Source organism: Zea mays, chromosome 6 (assembly GCF_902167145.1).
Source record: "Zea mays cultivar B73 chromosome 6, Zm-B73-REFERENCE-NAM-5.0, whole genome shotgun sequence".
NCBI lineage: Eukaryota > Viridiplantae > Streptophyta > Magnoliopsida > Poales > Poaceae > Zea > Zea mays.
This window is the reverse complement of record NC_050101.1, coordinates 109,950,791-109,972,648: the sequence shown is the minus strand read 5'-3', so window position 1 is coordinate 109,972,648 and position 21,858 is coordinate 109,950,791. Positions and strand designations below refer to the sequence as shown.

Below are 21,858 nucleotides of genomic sequence, written 5' to 3'. Positions count from 1 at the left end.
AACGAATTACAGAGTTTAAATCGCGCATGTTTAGCGTTAGTTTCCGTGCATGTTGCATAGAAGTTTTTGAACGTAAAACACATCGACAAGACCATTTATTATGTAACAACCAAAAGGCAACACATGGTTCAGATCTCAAAAATAAGAAACCTGTCATTTCATATCCGTGAACCCATAAATGATATACAAAATACGATAATGAGCGACACAATGATGGTCAGGATGTTAAAAAGATCCATCATTAATGTCGCACATAAATATAACAAAGATGGCAGATGCCATGCCATAAATCATGTCAATATATGTGCATGCTGAACCAATAACAGAAAACACAATTGAAAAAACAAAATCATCAGAACACTTGGCTTCTGCTATAAAAATGCTTCTTATGCTTCTTTGTAGCCTATACATAGTTCCTCCATATGCTTTTATGATTCCTGAAAGAAATAGGATAAGTGAGATGAAAATGAAAGAATACAGTCCAAAACTTTAGTAACTTACTTCTTTATCCTCTAACATTTCTTTAGAACAATTATTATACATTTCTAGTACCACAATCGAGCCATACAAAAATGTTAAAGCCCAATGTTTTTCTGTTTACCCCATGAAAAGGAAGAACACGATGCCAAATAAGCGCGCGCGCACACACAATGGATAGAAACTTGACTGAGTTCAGCTACATGCATCTCCATGGATACCCTCAATTCCATTTCTGCTATAAATTGCAAAGTAAGTACCAAATGCCACACTAGGAAATACATAGAGGAAATGAAAGTGCATAGTAGCTGCTCAAGTATATAATAAACCATTATATTGCTACAATTTCAGACAGAAGATAAAATAAAATATCTAATACCATGATAATGCAAACCATTACAATATGTTATATAATGCATGATGAGCAACGAAGAAGACTATTCCAGCTAGAACACAAGCTTCAATTGCTTGTGGATAGATGATGCCAACAACATAAATCATATATAACAAGTGTTTGTTAACCAACAAAGTTGCATATCACCCATTCGCAGGTATCGGTTCTCAATCAAAATCAAATCAAATTTCTTACATAGCATAATCTAAAGGATGTCATCCCACAACACCATCCAGCACCCACAAAACCCCCATACCCATTCAACAAAGAATTAGGATTAGCAAATTTACCACTTCAGATAGCAAGAAAAATCTTAGCGCACATTCTTAGTTAGTTCTTACTGTTGTTAATAAGGGCCATCAGGCGGAGGTAATGAATGGCCAATTGATCATGAAGCAACACACTATACAAACCTGATTAAGTTCTAATAAATAGATCGTAAAAACTTGATGGCTTGATATACTATTAAAATTAGAATAGGTAAGCGTAAATATTTCATTATGTCCTGGTTACTGAATTAACTTTGACACCCAATTTATATATGTAATGAAATAAAACTAATGATAAAACCTTTTCATCAGAATTGTAGGTCCTCCCTTCTTATATTATCACTGATGGACTCCTTACATAGTTGATCAGGTCATAAATTTTGCTTATTGTAGAGCATTCATGACTGGATCAAAAACAAAACACAAAGTGTACATGTAGATAACCCTAATTTGTCTAATTTGTGAGACATAAAGCTTACTGGACATATGCTACAGTAAATAATGTAGAAGAAATAGAATGTCAAGACAAAATATGGTTCAGCAGCAATCCTAGTCTTGTACCGAGATTTCGGCTTATTTTCAAAGGAGATACGAGATTTACAAGCACAACTAAAGGTAAGATTTATTCAAAAAATATGTTTGTTTTATCTAGTATACAACTAGAACACAAATAAGTCTAGTATGCAACTAGAAGACAGATTATGAAATAAATAAGTAGTGTTCCGTGAACATCTTTTTTGCCATGGTTTGTAATTGGTTGCAAATTACAGGACTACATACGATTGAAACTCGAGCTAAGCTTTGACAGATAAAATACCAGCAACTAACAGGGTAGAGGTAAAAAGAACTTTTGGAGTATAAAAAATACTACAAGCTAGCGGCAACAAAAAATGGGTTACTAACATCTCTGTAACACTTGCTACATAGGTGTTAGTTAGCCATACAAATTTCTAAAATTCTAAAAATAAATGTAAAATCTAGCAATTAAAATCAGAGGAACTCTACATCTGCTAACAAAGGAAACAATAATGCCCATTCGCACCACCAACTGTAACACCAACATGATTACCCATAACCTCCAATACCATCAACCAAATGACAATTATGTGAAATTACTAAAAATTAGATTCAGTCAGATGCATATGCGACAATAAATAATGCAGAAAAAATAGAAATTAAAGTCAAGACAAAATATGGTTCAGCGGCATATTATGCAGGTAGTCTCCAAATTTAAAACAAAGCGAGAATCCATGAACCGAAAGGATAGAGAAGCAGGAATCCAACCAGAAACCTGTTCTCTGTCCCCTGCTCTCCTTGGGTGGGTCTACCGCTAGTATGATTGTCACACCCGGTTTTGGAAGGCAAACCGAATGCGAACTATGTACGTGCCAGGATCAGAACTCACGTACACAGTGATTACATAAATGAACATCATCACACAATGCTCGAATAATAACATAAAGGAGTACTTATTACATCATGGAGTCATAGACATCCACATAGTCATTGTCTTAACAAGTAAATCAAAGTACTAGCGAAACGCAGTAAAGATAAGGCCTTCACAGGCAGCTGACTGGGGGTTGCCGCCAACCCACACCTAGAACTTGTCGTAGTCTTGGAACTCCTGGAAGTCTCCTTCCACGACTTCGCCTTCTCCTGAGCAGTGGTTGCAATGTGGACAACCTGGTGTTTTGTGGTAAAGCAAGGATGAGTACACATCAACGTACTCAGCAAATGTCCCGTTTGGCTGAGGTGGACTAGCTTTATGTGGGGTTAGGCTCAAGCAGTTGCTTTTAGTTGGTCAGGTATTTATCATTAGTAGAAGCCAGATTTTAGCATTAACCAACCCGTAAACCATTTCCTCATCGAGGAACAACATCATCATAGTCGAACCAAAACCATAACATAATCCTTGCATCTCGAACCATCTGTATCTCTAATCAAAGAGGATCCCAAGGCTGCTCTTAACCGTGAGCACGGCTGATATATCAGTTTCACTACCCTCTGCAGAGGTTGCACACTTTACCCATGAGTCATGATTCCCTTTCTACCCGGGGAGAGCTAATCCCCATTGACCACTACCTAGGTGGTCCGGCAGGGCATCACTACGTAGCTTTTACAAAGATTCCCTAGAGATCATAGCTGCCCGTTAGGTTTCTCCAGTTTGATAAACACAGTACCCCTCCCCGCAGGAGAGTGACTAACAAAGAGCAAAACGAAAGAACCTCGGCACTCAGCCTCGGCAGAGCAAGCACTGTGCCTGGACCCCATTGACGGCACGACGGCTAAGCAACTACACCTCTAGTTCATCTAATTAATCAGCTAAGGGCACCCCATTTCACCCTCATGGTTGCACTGTTATCCCGGGTGGTCTCTCAACGAACCAGTCCTTACGGAGAGGTACTCAGGAAACAGCCTGAGCCCCCTAGAGTATCACAAGATCATCAACATCATCAGGATAACAATATCATAAATAGTCACATCATGTTCATTGATTAAGTTAAGGCAATAGCAGAGTGCTAACCATAACAACCCAATAGGTCATCAAGGACAAAGTAAAGTGTAAAGCTAGTCAATCCTTAGGTTTCAAGTAAGTAATGCGGGATAGTAAGTTATAAATGGGTAGGACATAATGGGACAGAGGACACTTGCCTTCACCAAACTGCTGATCAGGGACTTCCTCTGCAACTGCCTCGGGAAACACAGACTGCTCGTTGTCTACGTAAAGCAATCATTCACACTATGCACTTGGGAAAATAACAAACAAAAACAAAATACCAAACATATGCAGCAGAGAGAGGTCACATGTTCATAACAGAAAAGGGATAGGCACTCTGGTGTTCTCTAGGCCTGGGGTAGAGGACTATACAAAATGAGTCATTATCCACTACTCAGGTTTAAGTCAGTGGTGGGATTAAATAATTATCTGGTTTAAGTTCCTAAACTTAAGTGTTTGAGTCCATAAACTTAAGTGCTCCAACTTTTATTAAAGTCTACTTTCTTTTATTTATCTCAAATAGGGTTCCCATAACATTAACTTTATCCTAATGATTAACCATTAATTGGGACATGGAAACAGCAGGGAAACATTGCATAAACAGATAGATAATAATATTATGAACATTTTGCAATTTGAAGCACCTAATTTGGAGTTCATATGACAAAGTTATGAATTTTACAAGTTTAGGGGTTAAAATTATACCCTAAGGACCTATTTTGAATTAAATAAAAGGTCCGAGGACCTAACTGCGAGAAACCAGGGACGGCGGGCGCAATTTCCAGAAAACAGGGGGGTTCTTTAAGAAAATGCGCGGGCGAAGGGGTATCGGGCGCTTACAGCCGTTGGATCTCAAACGGACGACCAGGATTAGATCCTGCGGGCGGGCGCGCGGGCGCGCGGCGGCGTGAGCGGCTGACAGGCGGGGCCGGGCGGGCAGCGCGGGCGCGGGGCTGACAGGCGGGGCCCAGTTGGCAGGGAGGCGGGGCGCGGGGGAAACGGCTCTGGGCCGTTGGATCTCAGGCGAACGGCTGAGGCTGGGTTCGGGCTATTTGAAACAGGGTCGTCCGATCTAAGATGGACGGCGGAGATGGGGCGGCTGGCTCCTGTCTCCTTCCCCAGCCAGCTGAGGCGGCGGCGCCCGTCCCGCGGCGGAGAACTCGCCGGAGACGAGGGGCGCGGGGGCCCTGCGGGTCCCCGGGGCGACCTGAGTGGCCGGGAAGGTTGGGGAGGGCGCGGGGAACCTTTTGGTGGGGACTAGGTCGGGGCAGGGGCACCGGAGGGGGCGGTTCGCGGTGGAGCGGCTCGACGGCGGCGCTAAACTACCCCGGCGAGGAATTAAACGCGATAGAGAGCAAGACAAAGGCCAATAGGGGCGGGAGAGGTCCCTTACCTCAAAGCGGCCTCCGGGGACTCCTCGGTGGCGACGGAGACGCGACGGCGGCCCGGGGCGACGGTGGCGGCTGCACGGAGGACGGCGGGTGAGCGCGGGCAGAGCGAAATAGGGAGGGGAAGGGGAAATTGGTGCGCGTTCCGGGTTGCGGACGTCGGGGCGAAGCTCACCGTGGCAATGGACACGGCGGAGCTCCAACGGCGGCCGGGAACCGAGCTCGGAACGGCGGGGTTTACGGCGGCGGCGCTCTGGCGTGCGCACAGCGAGGGAGAGGTGGAAGAGGGGGGGGGGGGGTTGGTGCGCAAATGAGGGAGGGGGAGATGGCGAGCAAGGCTCGGGGCTCAAGTGGCCGAGGGCGAGGTGGGGCGAGCCCCACGCGCGACGTGGGCGCGGAGACCGCGGCACGCACGGCGGCGGTTACGCGAAGACGGAGAAGCTGACAAGCCGGGCCCGCGGCGCAGAGAGAGAGAAGAAAGCGGGTGCGGGCGCGAGGAAAGCGGGGCTGACGGGCCGGGCCCACGGGCAGAGAGAGCGAGGGAGCGGGCGCACGCGCGGGGAAGCGGCAGCGCCGACAGGTGGGGCCGGGCGAGCAGAGAGAGCGGGAGGCGGGCGCGCGCAAGGCGGGCCGACTGGGCCGAAAGGCCGAGGGGGCGGGGAAAGCGGGCTTCTTTTCCTTTTTCTTTTATTTTGGTATTTGTTTTCTCTTTTCTTTTTATTTTCTCTATTTGATTCAAATTCAAATGAGCCACAAATTCAAATTAGACCTTTTGAGAATTATGCACCAAACAAAAGTGAAATCTAGGGTTCAACATGATGCAACAATTCATACTCCCTTGGAGTTTGAGCTAATAGACTATAATTATAAATAAGATAACCACTTTTCTCCTATAGAAATGAGAGAGAGGAGATTGGGGAAGGATGAGAAAAGGGAAGTAACACCTGAATTTGTGAATATGAGCAAAGAAATTTTATACCCCCAAATTCAGGGTGTTACAAACCTATCCCCCTTAAAAGAATCTCGCCCCCGAGATTCAGGGTTGGTCAGCAAAGAGTTCGTGGTATTTGGCTTTCAGATCATCTTCTCGTTCCCAGGTTGCTTCTTCCTCAGAGTGGTGACCCCACCTGACTTTGCACATTCTGATGGTGTTCCTCCGGGTGACTCTGTCTGCAAACTCCAAAATCTGCGTTGGCTTCTCTATGTAGGTCAGATCTTCCTGAACTTCCAAACCCTCCACTGGCAACTGCTCTTCTGGTACTCGCATACATTTCTTCAATTGCGACACGTGGAACACATTGTGCACTGCTGACAAGCTCTCTGGTAGGTTGAGCTGGTAGGCCACTTCTCCACGCTTTGCTTGAATCTGATATGGTCCATCGTACCGGGGTGCTAACTTGCCTTTGACTCCGAACCTTCTGACTCCCCTGATAGGTGACACCTTCAGATAGACGTAGTCTCCCACTTCAAAACTCAGTTCTCTTCTCCTGCGGTCCGCATAGCTTCGTTGTCTTGACTGTGCTATCTTCAGGTTCTCCCGAACCATTTTGATATTCTCTTCGGCTTCAAGCAAAATGTCGGGGCCAAACACCTGTCTCTCTCCAGGCTGGTCCCAATGCAGCGGAGTCCTACAACTCCGTCCATAGAGTGCCTGAAACGGTGACATCTTCAAGCTGGCCTGGTAACTATTGTTGTAGGAGAATTCTGCATAAGGTAATCTTTTGTCCCATCCTGACTTGTCTTGCAACGCACAGGCTCTCAACATATCTTCTAGGATCTGATTAGTTCTTTCAGTCTGACCGTCTGTCTGCGGGTGATAAGCTGAGCTGAAGTTCAAATGGGTGCCCAAAGCTTCTTGTAGCTGCTGCCAAAAATGAGATGTGAACTGCGTTCCTCGATCTGACACTATCTTCTTCGGCACACCATGAAGGCAGACTATCCGTGATATGTATAACTCAGCTAACGTTGCTCCGGTGTATGTTGTCTTCACAGGTATGAAATGGGCCACCTTTGTTAAGCGGTCCACAACCACCCAGATGGAATCATAACCGGCCCGGGTACGAGGTAGGCCAACTATAAAATCCATCCCGATCTCATCCCACTTCCACTGAGGAATCCGCAATGGCTGCAACAATCCGGCAGGCCTCTGATGCTCTGCTTTGGTTCTCTGACAACTATCACAGATGGCGACATATTCTGCGATCTCTCTTTTCATGCCATACCACCAAAACCTCCTTTTTAAATCCTGGTACATCTTTTCGCTTCCCGGGTGTATGGAGTAGGCTGTCTCATGAGCTTCCTTTAGGATCAGCTCCCGAATAGGTTTGAGGTCGGGAACACACAATCGGTCCTTGAACCATATTACTCCCTCTTCATCCTCTCGAAAGTCTTTGCCTCTTCCTTCTAAGATCAGCTGCCGAATCTTGTAGATGTTTTCATCATCCTTCTGCCCTTCTTTGATCTCCCACTCTAGGGTGGGCTCTAACTCCACCGTTACTCCTTGCGTACTGTTTAGGAAACCAAGGCTCAGTCTGTCGAACTCTTTGGCTAACTCATACGGCATCGGGTACGATGCCAACATATTAACTTGACTCTTCCTGCTCAGAGCATCTGCAACAACATTGGCTTTGCCTGGATGGTAATGTATCTCCAACTCATAGTCTTTGATCAATTCCAACCATCTTCGCTGCCTCATGTTTAACTCTGACTGGGTGAATATGTACTTCAGACTTTTATGATCTGTGTAGATGTCGCATTTCTGTCCATACAGGTAATGTCTCCAGGTCTTTAAGGCATGAACCACTGCTGCCAACTCCAGGTCATGTGTGGGATAATTTTTCTCATGGATCTTCAACTGTCGAGATGAGTATGCTACAACTCTTCCTTCTTGCATTAGCACACATCCCAATCCGGTGTAAGAAGCATCGCAATACACTGAAAATGGCTTGTGAACATCAGGCAGGACTAACACAGGAGCTGTAGTCAATCTACTCTTCAGTTCTTCAAATGCTTCCTGACACTTTTGGGTCCACTTAAACTCAACTTTCTTCGCCAGTAACGCTGTCATTGGTCTAGCAATCTTTGAAAAGCCTTCGATGAAACGCCTGTAATATCCAGCCATTCCAATGAAGCTCTTGATCCCGCGAACATCCTTCGGTGCTTTCCAGTTCAGGATATCTGCTACTTTCTTTGGATCCACTGCTAACCCATCTTGATTTATGATGTGACCCAGAAACAAGACTTCATGAATCCAGAACTCGCATTTGCCCAACTTGGCATACAATTGATGCTCTCGAAGCCTTTGCAGTACCATCTTCAAATGCTCTGCATGATCTTCCTCACTTTGAGAGTATATGAGAATGTCATCGATGAACACTACCACAAACTTGTCTAGATAATCCATGAACACACTGTTCATCAGATACATGAAGAAGGCTGGTGCATTTGTCAAACCAAAGGACATAACTGTGAACTCATATAACCCGTACTTGGTGATGAATGCTGTCTTCGGTATGTCCGAGGGTCGGATTCTGAGTTGATGGTAACCTGATCTCAGATCTATCTTCGAGAATACACTGGCACCTCTGAGTTGGTCAAACAGATCTTCTATTCTTGGCAAAGGGTACTTGTTCTTAATAGTGACTTCGTTCAGGGCTCTGTAATCTATGCACATCCTTTTGGTACCATCTTTCTTCTCTACAAACAACACTGGAGCGGCCCAAGGCGAGGTGCTTGGCCTGATGTAACCCTTCTCTAACATCTCATCTATCTGCTTCTTGAGTTCTACCAGTTCTGGTCCAGACATTCGATAGGCCCTTTTTGAAATGGGGGCGGTACCAGGGATAAGCTCTATGGCAAATTCAACCTTTCTCTCGGGTGGCATGCCCGTTAGCTCCTCGGGAAACACATCCGGAAAGTCTGACACAACCTTGATAGCCTCGAGCGGGTTAGGCTCCTTACTACCAACTGAAATCTGGTGACAGACTCCCTCTTCTGATTTAGGCATCCATAGCTCGGCCACTACCTCTTCTCCTGACGGGGACTTCAATGTTACGGTCCTCTTGTCACAACTAACATTCGCCTCATACTTCATTAACCAATTCATCCCTAGAATAACATCTATCCCGGGGGTGTCTATTACTATTAAGTCACTAGGGAATCCTATCCCCCTTATTTCCACCATTATATTTGAGCATATTTTATCTGTTTGCACCTTGCCACCAACCGAATTAATCCTCATGGGTGGCATCATTGCCTCTACTGAGATGTTATGCAATTCTACCCAGGTTGCAGTGACAAATGAATGAGTTGCACCAGTATCAAATAGCACTTTTGCAGGATGAGATTCGACTGAGAACATACCTACTGCCACATCTGGTGCATCCTGGATTGCTTCGGCCTCCAAGTGGTTCACCTTTCCACGGTTGTACGCTTGGTTACGATTGCCTGCTGCCGGCTGCAGTACACCTTGCCTTGTTGGAGCATTGGGGTTGGTCTGCTGCTGCGCCAACTTCTTTGGGCACTGCATCGCCCAGTGGCCTTGTTCTCCACAGTGGAAACATCCTCTGCCTCCTCCTTGTGCTGGGGCTGCTTGGTTGCTCTGATTCGCTGCTGGGGCAGGAAGGCGAGGTGCCTGGTTGTTCTGCTTCTGATACTGATTACTTCCCTGCTGGCTGTGCTGACGATACTGCTGCTGCTGCTGATACTGCCTCTGAAACTGCTGCTGATGCGGACGCTGATTCTGATTCTGGTATCCCTGTGGGTGACCAGGCCTGCCTTGCTGAGACGAACTGCCCGAGAAACGTGGACGGCTGATGCCTCCGGACTGGTGTCCACTCATCTTGCGCTTCCGATCTTCCATGTCCTTACGCTTCTTCTCGGTCATAACTGCCCTGTCGATCAGGTGCTGGAAGGTGGGGAAGGTGTGATTCATCAGCTGGTAATGCAGGGGATCCACCAAACCTCTCATGAACCTGTACTGCCTTTTAGCATCAGTGTTGACGTCTTCAGGTGCATAACGAGACAGCTGCAGAAACTTGTCTCTGTACTCACTAACAGACATGGGTCCCTGCTTCAGAGCCAGAAACTCCTCCTTCTTCACGATCATCAGTCCCTCTGGCACATGGTACCGACGGAAACTCTCGCTGAATTCCTCCCACGTGATGGCTTCAGGGTCAGCATGGGTGGCGAGGTAGGACTCCCACCAGGACTGGGCTGCTCCCTTTAGCTGACGGGGACCATACAGAACCTTCTCCCTGTCGTCACATTGGGCGGTGCACAGTTCCCTTTCCACTGCGCGCAGCCAGTCTTCTGCATCCATGGGGTCAGCAGAATGGGCGAAGGTAGGAGGGTGCCCTCTCATGAACTCACCACGCTTATCCCGTGGCATCTGGGGCATCTGCACTTGCAATTGGGGTTGGGGTTGCTGTTGAGCCTGCTGCATGGCTGCCAGAGTCTGCCCAATGGCCTGCACTGCTTGAGTCTGCATCAAGAACATCTGCTCCACTGACATCGGGGGTGGTGGGGGAGGTTGCCTCTGTTGTTCCTCCTGCTGGTCATGCTGCTCTTGCTGAGCACGCCTGTTGCATCGGCGCCTGTTGTCAGACATCTGTGGAAGACATTCATACATCAGCATTGATCCTACAACCCTTCAGCATAAGAAAAGAGAATACAGAATTCTTCATGACACTGAGTGAACAAAGGGCTTCACTGATCCTCATTATGATTCAACACCGCTTCTTAGATAAGAAGGAAAGTGGAGGCAAATGGTTTCCCAACTAAGCAACTGACTTCATTAACATTACTAGCTAGGCCAAACTGCAGGGGAAACCCACAGGTTGGCAACAGTCATTACAAAGATTCAAATCCAGCACAAGTTCACCATAACAAGCAATAAAGCAACTGATAAGCAAACTAAACTAAATGGAAGCAACTGATAAGCAAACTAAACTGACTACCTAATACTGGGACATCTGACTTAAGAATTATTACAAACTCCGACGCTAACGATCTAAGGATCCAGATCTATCCTGGTCTTACAGACAGGGGAACCATAAGTGTGGTGACCACGTGGCGGCGAGCGGTATGGGTGCTGAGTCCCAACAGGTGTGGGAGAACCACTCTCCTGGTGATGGCGCTCTGCCAGCTCAGCACGCAACCCCGCAATCTCCGTTCGAGCCCTGCTTAGCTCGTCCAGAGAGTGGTCCAGCTCAGTGTTAAGCACTGCGACTAGGTTGACTGTGCTGCTCAACCTAGGGTTAGCCTCACCAACGGGTGAGACAACCACACTCTCTGTGCTGCCAGTAGGGCGGCGGGGGTAGTACCGAAGGTTAAGACCATCGGCCACGCCACCGAACAGAGAACAGTACTGGGAGAGTGCACGCCGTGCTGCATCCTGCATAGCCGCCTCCGCAGTGTCCCTCTCGGAGATAGAGTAGTGCTCCGAAACGGCCTCCGCACCCCGGAGGTCATCCTCCGGACGGCGAACTAGGCAGGTAGCCTCCCAGCGGTCCGGGTACCTCCCGCGACTGTGCTGGTAGACTACACAACGATACTCGATCGACCAGGTGTGCCGGTCGAAAGCCTGGCGCAGCAAGGTGTCGAGTGCGTCGTGGAAGTGACAACCGCGAGCGGCGTCACGGGTGATGGGTCGGGCGACCCATCCTTCCGCCTCCTGCGGCTCAGAGGACTCCGTACTGTGGTCTGAGTTGTCGTCGTCGGGATCTCCTCCAGTAGCTCCTCCAACAGCCGGGACGTCCCGCGGTGGTGCAGGGGGCGCCTCCAGCTGGGCCACAGAGGAACGGGGCCTCACAGACTCCACCTCTCGTTGGGGTGGGGAGGAAGAGCCCTGCTGCTCTCCGTGCTGGCGCCGGCGTTCCTGCTCCTCACGCAGACGGTGGTGCAGCCTCTCCAGGTGACTCGACTGTCCGGACACGGTGCGGTGCAGAGGACGCTCCGCAAGTCGAGACAGCAGGAAAGGAATCACCGACTTACGTGCAGTGTGTCTAAGACGAGCCATCTACAAAAGACACCGTAAGCACAAGAGTAAGAGCAGAACTAATATGACAAGTGAATAAACCAAAGATAGAATAAGATAAAAATTTTAACAAGGTATAGTATAGATAGATAGTAAAACATAGGGTTGGTCGAGGTGACCGACTTTTGAAGTAACAACAGAGGTCAAGGTGAGAGGGAAGGTCAATAGTCCTTAGTACGACCAGTGCTACTCTAGGTCAGCGGTCCTACAGTCAGCACGGCTTTGATACCACTTATGTCACACCCGGTTTTGGAAGGCAAACCGAATGCGAACTATGTACGTGCCAGGATCAGAACTCACGTACACAATGATTACATAAATGAACATCATCACACAATGCTCGAATAATAACATAAAGGAGTACTTATTACATCATGGAGTCATAGACATCCACATAGTCATTGTCTTAACAAGTAAATCAAAGTACTAGCGAAACGCAGTAAAGATAAGGCCTTCACAGGCAGCTGACTGGGGGTTGCCGCCAACCCACACCTAGAACTCGTCGTAGTCTTGGAACTCCTGGAAGTCTCCTTCCACGACTTCGCCTTCTCCTGAGCAGTGGTTGCAATGTGGACAACCTGGTGTTTTGTGGTAAAGCAAGGATGAGTACACATCAACGTACTCAGCAAATGTCCCGTTTGGCTGAGGTGGACTAGCTTTATGTGGGGTTAGGCTCAAGCAGTTGCTTTTAGTTGGTCAGGTATTTATCATTAGTAGAAGCCAGATTTTAGCATTAACCAACCCGTAAACCATTTCCTCATCGAGGAACAACATCATCATAGTCGAACCAAAACCATAACATAATCCTTGCATCTCGAACCATCTGTATCTCTAATCAAAGAGGATCCCAAGGCTGCTCTTAACCGTGAGCACGGCTGATATATCAGTTTCACTACCCTCTGCAGAGGTTGCACACTTTACCCATGAGTCATGATTCCCTTTCTACCCGGGGAGAGCTAATCCCCATTGACCACTACCTAGGTGGTCCGGCAGGGCATCACTACGTAGCTTTTACAAAGATTCCCTAGAGATCATAGCTGCCCGTTAGGTTTCTCCAGTTTGATAAACACAGTACCCCTCCCCGCAGGAGAGTGACTAACAAAGAGCAAAACGAAAGAACCTCGGCACTCAGCCTCGGCAGAGCAAGCACTGTGCCTGGACCCCATTGACGGCACGACGGCTAAGCAACTACACCTCTAGTTCATCTAATTAATCAGCTAAGGGCACCCCATTTCACCCTCATGGTTGCACTGTTATCCCGGGTGGTCTCTCAACGAACCAGTCCTTACGGAGAGGTACTCAGGAAACAGCCTGAGCCCCCTAGAGTATCACAAGATCATCAACATCATCAGGATAACAATATCATAAATAGTCACATCATGTTCATTGATTAAGTTAAGGCAATAGCAGAGTGCTAACCATAACAACCCAATAGGTCATCAAGGACAAAGTAAAGTGTAAAGCTAGTCAATCCTTAGGTTTCAAGTAAGTAATGCGGGATAGTAAGTTATAAATGGGTAGGACATAATGGGACAGAGGACACTTGCCTTCACCAAACTGCTGATCAGGGACTTCCTCTGCAACTGCCTCGGGAAACATAGACTGCTCGTTGTCTACGTAAAGCAATCATTCACACTATGCACTTGGGAAAATAACAAACAAAAACAAAATACCAAACATATGCAGCAGAGAGAGGTCACATGTTCATAACAGAAAAGGGATAGGCACTCTGGTGTTCTCTAGGCCTGGGGTAGAGGACTATACAAAATGAGTCATTATCCACTACTCAGGTTTAAGTCAGTGGTGGGATTAAATAATTATCTGGTTTAAGTTCCTAAACTTAAGTGTTTGAGTCCATAAACTTAAGTGCTCCAACTTTTATTAAAGTCTACTTTCTTTTATTTATCTCAAATAGGGTTCCCATAACATTAACTTTATCCTAATGATTAACCATTAATTGGGACATGGAAACAGCAGGGAAACATTGCATAAACAGATAGATAATAATATTATGAACATTTTGCAATTTGAAGCACCTAATTTGGAGTTCATATGACAAAGTTATGAATTTTACAAGTTTAGGGGTTAAAATTATACCCTAAGGACCTATTTTGAATTAAATAAAAGGTCCGAGGACCTAACTGCGAGAAACCAGGGACGGCAGGCGCAATTTCCAGAAAACAGGGGGGTTCTTTAAGAAAATGCGCGGGCGAAGGGGTATCGGGCGCTTACAGCCGTTGGATCTCAAACGGACGACCAGGATTAGATCCTGCGGGCGGGCGCGCGGGCGCGCGGCGGCGTGAGCGGCTGACAGGCGGGGCCGGGCGGGCAGCGCGGGCGCGGGGCTGACAGGCGGGGCCCAGTTGGCAGGGAGGCGGGGCGCGGGGGAAACGGCTCTGGGCCGTTGGATCTCAGGCGAACGGCTGAGGCTGGGTTCGGGCTATTTGAAACAGGGCCGTCCGATCTAAGATGGACGGCGGAGATGGGGCGGCTGGCTCCTGTCTCCTTCCCCAGCCAGCTGAGGCGGCGGCGCCCGTCCCGCGGCGGAGAACTCGCCGGAGACGAGGGGCGCGGGGGCCCTGCGGGTCCCCGGGGCGACCTGAGTGGCCGGGAAGGTTGGGGAGGGCGCGGGGAACCTTTTGGTGGGGACTAGGTCGGGGCAGGGGCACCGGAGGGGGGCGGTTCGCGGTGGAGCGGCTCGACGGCGGCGCTAAACTACTCCGGCGAGGAATTAAACGCGATAGAGAGCAAGACAAAGGCCAATAGGGGCGGGAGAGGTCCCTTACCTCAAAGCGGCCTCCGGGGACTCCTCGGTGGCGACGGAGACGCGACGGCGGCCCGGGGCGACGGTGGCGGCTGCACGGAGGACGGCGGGTGAGCGCGGGCAGAGCGAAATAGGGAGGGGAAGGGGAAATTGGTGCGCGTTCCGGGTTGCGGACGTCGGGGCGAAGCTCACCGTGGCAATGGACACGGCGGAGCTCCAACGGCGGCCGGGAACCGAGCTCGGAACGGCGGGGTTTACGGCGGCGGCGCTCTGGCGTGCGCACAGCGAGGGAGAGGTGGAAGAGGGGGGGGGGGGCGGTTGGTGCGCAAATGAGGGAGGGGGAGATGGCGAGCAAGGCTCGGGGCTCAAGTGGCCGAGGGCGAGGTGGGGCGAGCCCCACGCGCGACGTGGGCGCGGAGACCGCGGCACGCACGGCGGCGGTTACGCGAAGACGGAGAAGCTGACAAGCCGGGCCCGCGGCGTAGAGAGAGAGAGAAGAAAGCGGGTGCGGGCGCGAGGAAAGCGGGGCTGACGGGCCGGGCCCACGGGCAGAGAGAGCGAGGGAGCGGGCGCACGCGCGGGGAAGCGGCAGCGCCGACAGGTGGGGCCGGGCGAGCAGAGAGAGCGGGAGGCGGGCGCGCGCAAGGCGGGCCGACTGGGCCGAAAGGCCGAGGGGGCGGGGAAAGCGGGCTTCTTTTCCTTTTTCTTTTATTTTGGTATTTGTTTTCTCTTTTCTTTTTATTTTCTCTATTTGATTCAAATTCAAATGAGCCACAAATTCAAATTAGACCTTTTGAGAATTATGCACCAAACAAAAGTGAAATCTAGGGTTCAACATGATGCAACAATTCATACTCCCTTGGAGTTTGAGCTAATAGACTATAATTATAAATAAGATAACCACTTTTCTCCTATAGAAATGAGAGAGAGGAGATTGGGGAAGGATGAGAAAAGGGAAGTAACACCTGAATTTGTGAATATGAGCAAAGAAATTTTATACCCCCAAATTCAGGGTGTTACAATGATATAGAGATAAAGAAGCAGAAACAACTTTGTATCGGCCTAGTCAAAGCTTGTAGGTTTGTAGCTACCAGAGATGTGGTATCAGATCAAAACTCCTTCAGTAATGACAACAAGATCGACAGACCAAACATACAAGATTAAAACATAGTGGTAGTTCTGCAAAATACCTCCGAGACCCAATTTTAATCACACAACACAGCTGAAACAAAATAGCTCCAGACTGAGCAAACCACAAAGGTTATGTTCAAGAGATGGACACCTGCAGCTGAGAGCAGTAGCTCCAAACCTATCAGAAGTTTTTTTATCTTCAAAGGGGGCTACATAGCACAAGGAGTTGCTGGATCTTCTCAACGGAGGGAACGAAATATCTGCTCGCACAAGGTGTCAGTAATCACATATTGTTTGTTTCACATATTATCCAGGATACTAAGTATTCTTAAAAAATATTGAACAATCAACCTAGTTTCCTCTCTGAAGTTCTGTGATCCCAATCTATAATTCATTGATTTCTCCTTTTCCAGCAGACAACATCACTGGCTATCTATGTAATGGTGCTTACTCACATTATCCAAGCCCATAATAACTAATGACTTTGATTACTTTAGATAAAAGGAGTGGCAAACTTACGTTAATGATTTCCCATGAAATACAATTGGTGGAGCTATGGCAGCAATTATGCAAAAACAAATGTGTATCTGCACCATTCTTCAGCGCCTCTTCCCTCCTCTTGATATCCTACAGCCACAAAACAGAAGGCATGAGAACACCACCGATCAAGCACAACCACCTAAAAGTTCGTTAATGAACTGAAGGATCATAAGCAACTGATTGTAAAAACTATGAGTACGTGGCATAAAAACATACATTATAAGAATAAAAGATTCTAAACATTGTGAAAGCTCAATTATAAAAAACATTCTAAACATATTGTATGTCAAATAGTAGTGGAGCAGTGAAGCTTCATCATATAAGCCCCATGCGTATAAAAAGATTCTAAACATTGTGATTTGTGAAAGCCGAACTATGCTAAACAACCAAGTTCATCAAGGCTTGTCTAAACAGATCTCAAATATATGTGAAAAATCAACTTCACCCAAACAAATTTTACTTATGAAAATGAACACAATATTCTGGAATATTACACAGTCCTTTCAAGGCATTAGTACGTAACCCCAACAAATGCAATTAGGCATTAATTTAAGGGAAACTTGATGGCCAGTAAAACACATGAATATTTTGTACAGTACAACCACCTAATCTCTTACCCATCATTAAAATAGTAGTAGCTATATTATGAAATGAAAACACCTGAGCAAATGCCTGAAACTCTCAGCTGATGATGCGCCGAGAGGTGGCGGATGGAGAAGACGCCCTGTGCTTGCTAGATCCAGCTACCGCTGCCCGCTGTCCTTCTCCTTGCCTTCCGCTGTAGCCGCCGGAGAAGTGGGCAGTGGAGGCCTGGCGGGGAGGCGGGGCAGCGCGCGGCAGCTGAAGACGGCGGGGAAAGGGCGGTCGGCTACTCGGGCAGCGCTCGCCCATGGCAGCCATAGGGGCAGTGGAGGACGGGCGGGGTGGCAGAGCGGCACGAGGTGGCTGGGAGGCGCGGCCGACAGTGGGGGCCGAGTGGTGCACGGAGACGACGACGAGAGGTGGGGGCGATGGCGACTGTGGATCTGGATGGACCAGAGCGAGCGGTTTAGGTTTTTGCGTTGTTGATGGGGATAGGGGTGGTGGTGGATGGTGGATTCGTGGGCTGTGCGGGGGTTCGGTTGTATAGAATTGGTGTGGCTGGATCAGAGGTTGACCACATGGAAAGTGGGCCTAAGCCGTTTTTTCTGGAACGAGGGCTCGCGACTGTTACTCTGTTTACGCTAAATCAGTTCGCTTTCATAAAAAGTGATCGGACGTGGGCTTAAATGGATTTGCAGATTTGATGGTTATGGCTAGGGGTGGATATCGAGCTGGCTCGACTCGGCTCGACTCGACTCGAGTTGGCTCGTTAAGATAACGAGCTGGCTCGGCTCGACTCGATATGTTAACGAGCTAAAGATCCAGCTCGGCTCGACTCGTTTGCTAACTCGAGTTGGCTCGTTTAGCTCGCGAGCCAGCTCGATAATACCATGTCTAGTGTCTACGAACGGATATAAAAACATGTAGCAAAAGAAAAGAAGAAGATCTATTTAGAAAAAGGAATAGAGTTTGCAATTTAAGATTCCACACTCAACAAAGAACAAGATTAACTATAGTAGAGTACAATATAACTGTGGAGAGCCCTGACCACCAACACCAACAAATCTGTTTAAGCCCATGTCCGCTTATTATTTATGCCAGCGAAACAATGTAGCGTAAACAGAAAACCAATTTAGCGTAAACAGAGTAACTCCCTCGACCCCACGTTCCAGAAAAAGCAGATTAGGCCCACTCTCCAAGCGGTCAACCACTACTGTCATAGTCAAAACATGTTTATGCTATTGCAATCCACTGTTTATGCAACAATATCGATTTAGCGTAAATACCTCATCCAAACCCATGTTCCAGAAATACCCGTTTAGGCCCACTTTCCACGCGGTCAAACAGTTCTATACCCTAACTCCCCGCACGGTCAACTTTCCTGGCCGACTCGCCGTGATTCTTCAGGCATCGCCACGGCGATTGGCCTTCCTCCCCTCCCGCCAGGGCGATTCGCCTTCCTCCGCCCCCGCTCGCCCTCAACCCTAATCGGTGCCACCGTTGTTAGTGTCGTGGAGCCGCTCGCCGCTGACAATCCTCCGCCCACGCGCCACATTGTTCTTCTACACGCCCGCCGACGGTTGTCCGGCTTCCCAAGGTGCTCGAGTTCCTCTGTAATTTTTATGCCTACACTGCTACTTCCTAATCTCCCCATTCATCTACTCCATTTTCTTATGCATCGTGTGCCGTATTTGTGCGACGTTAATCTCTGCGCCGTATTCCAGGTGCCCAACTCCATCAACTTCTGTTGGATTTTCTGGCCGTCGATGACAAAGAAATTACAGGTGATATATTTACGCTAAATTATTTTTTTGTTTACTGCATAAATGTTTTTTGTTTATCGAGTTATGAATGTTTATTCTAGTACTATATAAATATTTATTTTTGTTTTGTTTATTTTTGTTTGTCCAAACCCATCAGATCTAGTTCAAATTTTTTGCTTCACATCTAGCAGTTCAAACCCATCAGATCCAGTTACAATATTCATCATTGTATGTTTCCTTGACTTGCAAATTTGTATTACAATTGGGTACATTTTCTTTATCATCATTGTGTGCCTGCAGAAATTGTATTGTAAAAATCCAGTGATCTCTTTGGAACATCAATTTCAAAAGAAAAAAATAATACCAAACATTGATAATAACAGTGTGGGAATTATACTAATATTTGCCCAAAAGCTTTAGCTCTGCTGGTATTTTTTGTAATCTCTAGCCTTTTCTATAACCTTGTTAATGCGATGGATGCAAATATTTATGACCTGAAACTGAAAACTGCATTAGGCCTTTTATTTGAACCCAATAAACCAATCTTGAAAACTGCATTGCAGTGTTCACGACGCAGCACATTAATGTTTTCATATTATGCATATATAAAATGTAACCAGGATACCAGAGAGATGATGATCAGCCCAAGGCTTAGCATGTATTGGAAATGTGTGTCTCTCAGGGCCTTAGCAAAGCTATATAGCAAGTGGCTTCAGTCAAACATAATAAGTAGGAAACCCATAACAACACGTATGTTGCCAAGTGGGTATTAGTAAGGGATAGCATGTTTTCTTACTGGCGTCTTAGCAGGCACGTTAAGATCTACTCACGCTAAATTGGTGATCTACTTACGCTAAATTGGTTTTTTTGTTTACTGCATAAATATATATTTTTGTTTGTCAGGATATGAATGTTTATTCTAGTACTGTATAAATGTTTATTTTGTTGCTTAGTCACTACTACTACTGCATAATTGTTTATTTTGCTGGTTAAATACTGTTTTAGATGAACATTCTGTTGGTATGTATAGATGTGTATGGCAATTTCTACAATGCAATGATACGACTTTTTTGATGTTTTGTTCACTTACCATCTATGTTGGTAGGGACATATAACACAATTGATGTGAATTATACATACCTTTATGAAGTAGTGGTTGATATTTTGATGTGGAAACAAGTGTGCTGCTCATGACTTCGTGCTACTATATATTATTCAGATAAACTGAAATGCAATTCACTTTTTATATACTTACTGGATCATATTTTTCACATAAATATGGTCATCAATCATGTCCAAATTGCAACAATAAATTTTTGAACTTCTAGTTGCATGTTTTGTTTTAGTCATGTATAAATGTTTATGTTGCTGTTTATTAACTACTACTACTACATAAATATATATTTTTCTGAGTAAATACTATTTTAGATTAACAGTCTGTTGGTTTGCATATATGTATATGGCAATTTCTATAATGCAATGATACAATTTTTTTGATGTTTGACTGTGTTGACATTTATGTTGTTAGGGTCATATAACACAATTGATGAATTATAATGTGTATGACTGTGTTGAGTGTTCAATTAGTTCGTATAATCATTGGTGTATATGTTGATGTAACTCAATAAAGCACATATGGTTTACATTGTTCCTTTGCAGGCTGCTGCTTCAATAATGTGGAAGGTTGATCGACCCCCAACCAATCCGAAGCGTTTAATCATTGAGTCAAGTCAAGAATGTTTCAGTGTTGACATTCCGCGCTCGACTGACATTGTAGACCCTACACATACGCGGTCCGATGGTGATCCTCCGCAGCATAGAAAGAGAGGTGTTGCAGCCGATGCTAAAAAGATTCCTATGCCTAATGTGGATGATGATGATGATGACTTTGAGCCACCAAAAAAGAAGTGCAATATCTCAATGGATGCCCCAAATAAGACGCAAGTGAGTTTACAACATTGCAGAAATTGATCGTTTCCAATATTTTAATCATGCATCTAATCATAATACATACCTTATGTGCTGAAATATATAGCTTTCTACATTACCTTAGCTCATTAATCCAAAATAGTCATAGGCCAAGGAACTTTGTATAAATAAGAACACATAAATTGTGATATTTAAGTATTAACATATTTATCCATCTATCTACCTTTTCATTATAGAGACTCAACATCAGATGCAACCCAGGAGATGTTCTTGCGTCCATTCAGATATTGAATGAAAGGCAACGTCAAGCTATAGTCAGAAAAGGATTCTCTAGTATTCTTGACATGACAATTGATGCAATTGGATGTCGAACACTTCTTTGTTGGCTCATGCAGAAGCTAGACCCCAGAGACATGACTCTTCGTATTGGTCCAGACAAAGAACTCAAAATCACCAAGCAGACTGTCCATCAGATATTGGGTCTTCCAAATTTGGGTGGTGGAAAGCCACTCAATATTGATGAAGTGAACACTGCGGCAACACTTCGGGCCTCCTTGAATATTAGCAAGGATGAATTTGTTATTACAAAGCTCTAGGACAGATTGAGGCTAGGCCAGGATGATGATCTTTCTATCAGATGTTTTTTTGATTCTCTTCAACCGGCTGCTATTCCCAACAGCTAGCTGGTCTATTTCTTACAATGAGGTTCTACTTACAGAAGAAATGGAGCAGTTCCCTCAAATTGATTGGTGCCATCTAATTTTTAGTGACCTATGTGAGGCTGCACAGAAATGGCACAACAGGAGCATTAATAATGTGTCGGCGACGATATATGGCTGTTCCATCGTTGTTCTTGTAAGTTTCATAATTAATTTGGCAAATCTTTTATTAGATTAATCAATTGCAATTTGAAAGTTCATACATATATTATGTGTTTACGTTCATTTGTATATGATTCTCATGATATATATATATATATATATGATATGTAGCTGTATTATTTGGACCATTTGCACCATGCCGCTGCTCCAAACAACAAAAGTGGCACTCCGCGCATAAAGTATTTTAATAAGAATATCATAAGGGCG

The 21,858-nt window shown here is 46.2% G+C and overlaps 2 long non-coding RNA genes and 1 pseudogene across 2 annotated transcripts; all 3 read right to left on the bottom strand.

Moving 5' to 3' along the window:
- Positions 1-338: 338 nt before the first annotated feature.
- LOC118472232 (uncharacterized) lies at positions 339-707 on the bottom strand. The gene is made up of 2 exons (XR_004850244.1): positions 602-707; positions 339-437 (listed from the first exon to the last, which is right to left on the bottom strand). It is a non-coding gene; the product is annotated as an uncharacterized lncRNA (long non-coding RNA).
- A 15,098-nt stretch (positions 708-15,805) lies between these two features.
- LOC118472231 (uncharacterized) lies at positions 15,806-17,624 on the bottom strand. The gene is made up of 2 exons (XR_004850243.1): positions 16,476-17,624; positions 15,806-16,216 (listed from the first exon to the last, which is right to left on the bottom strand). It is a non-coding gene; the product is annotated as an uncharacterized lncRNA (long non-coding RNA).
- Positions 16,012-16,176, bottom strand: LOC111589624 (uncharacterized; annotated as a pseudogene).
- Positions 17,625-21,858: the final 4,234 nt, after the last annotated feature.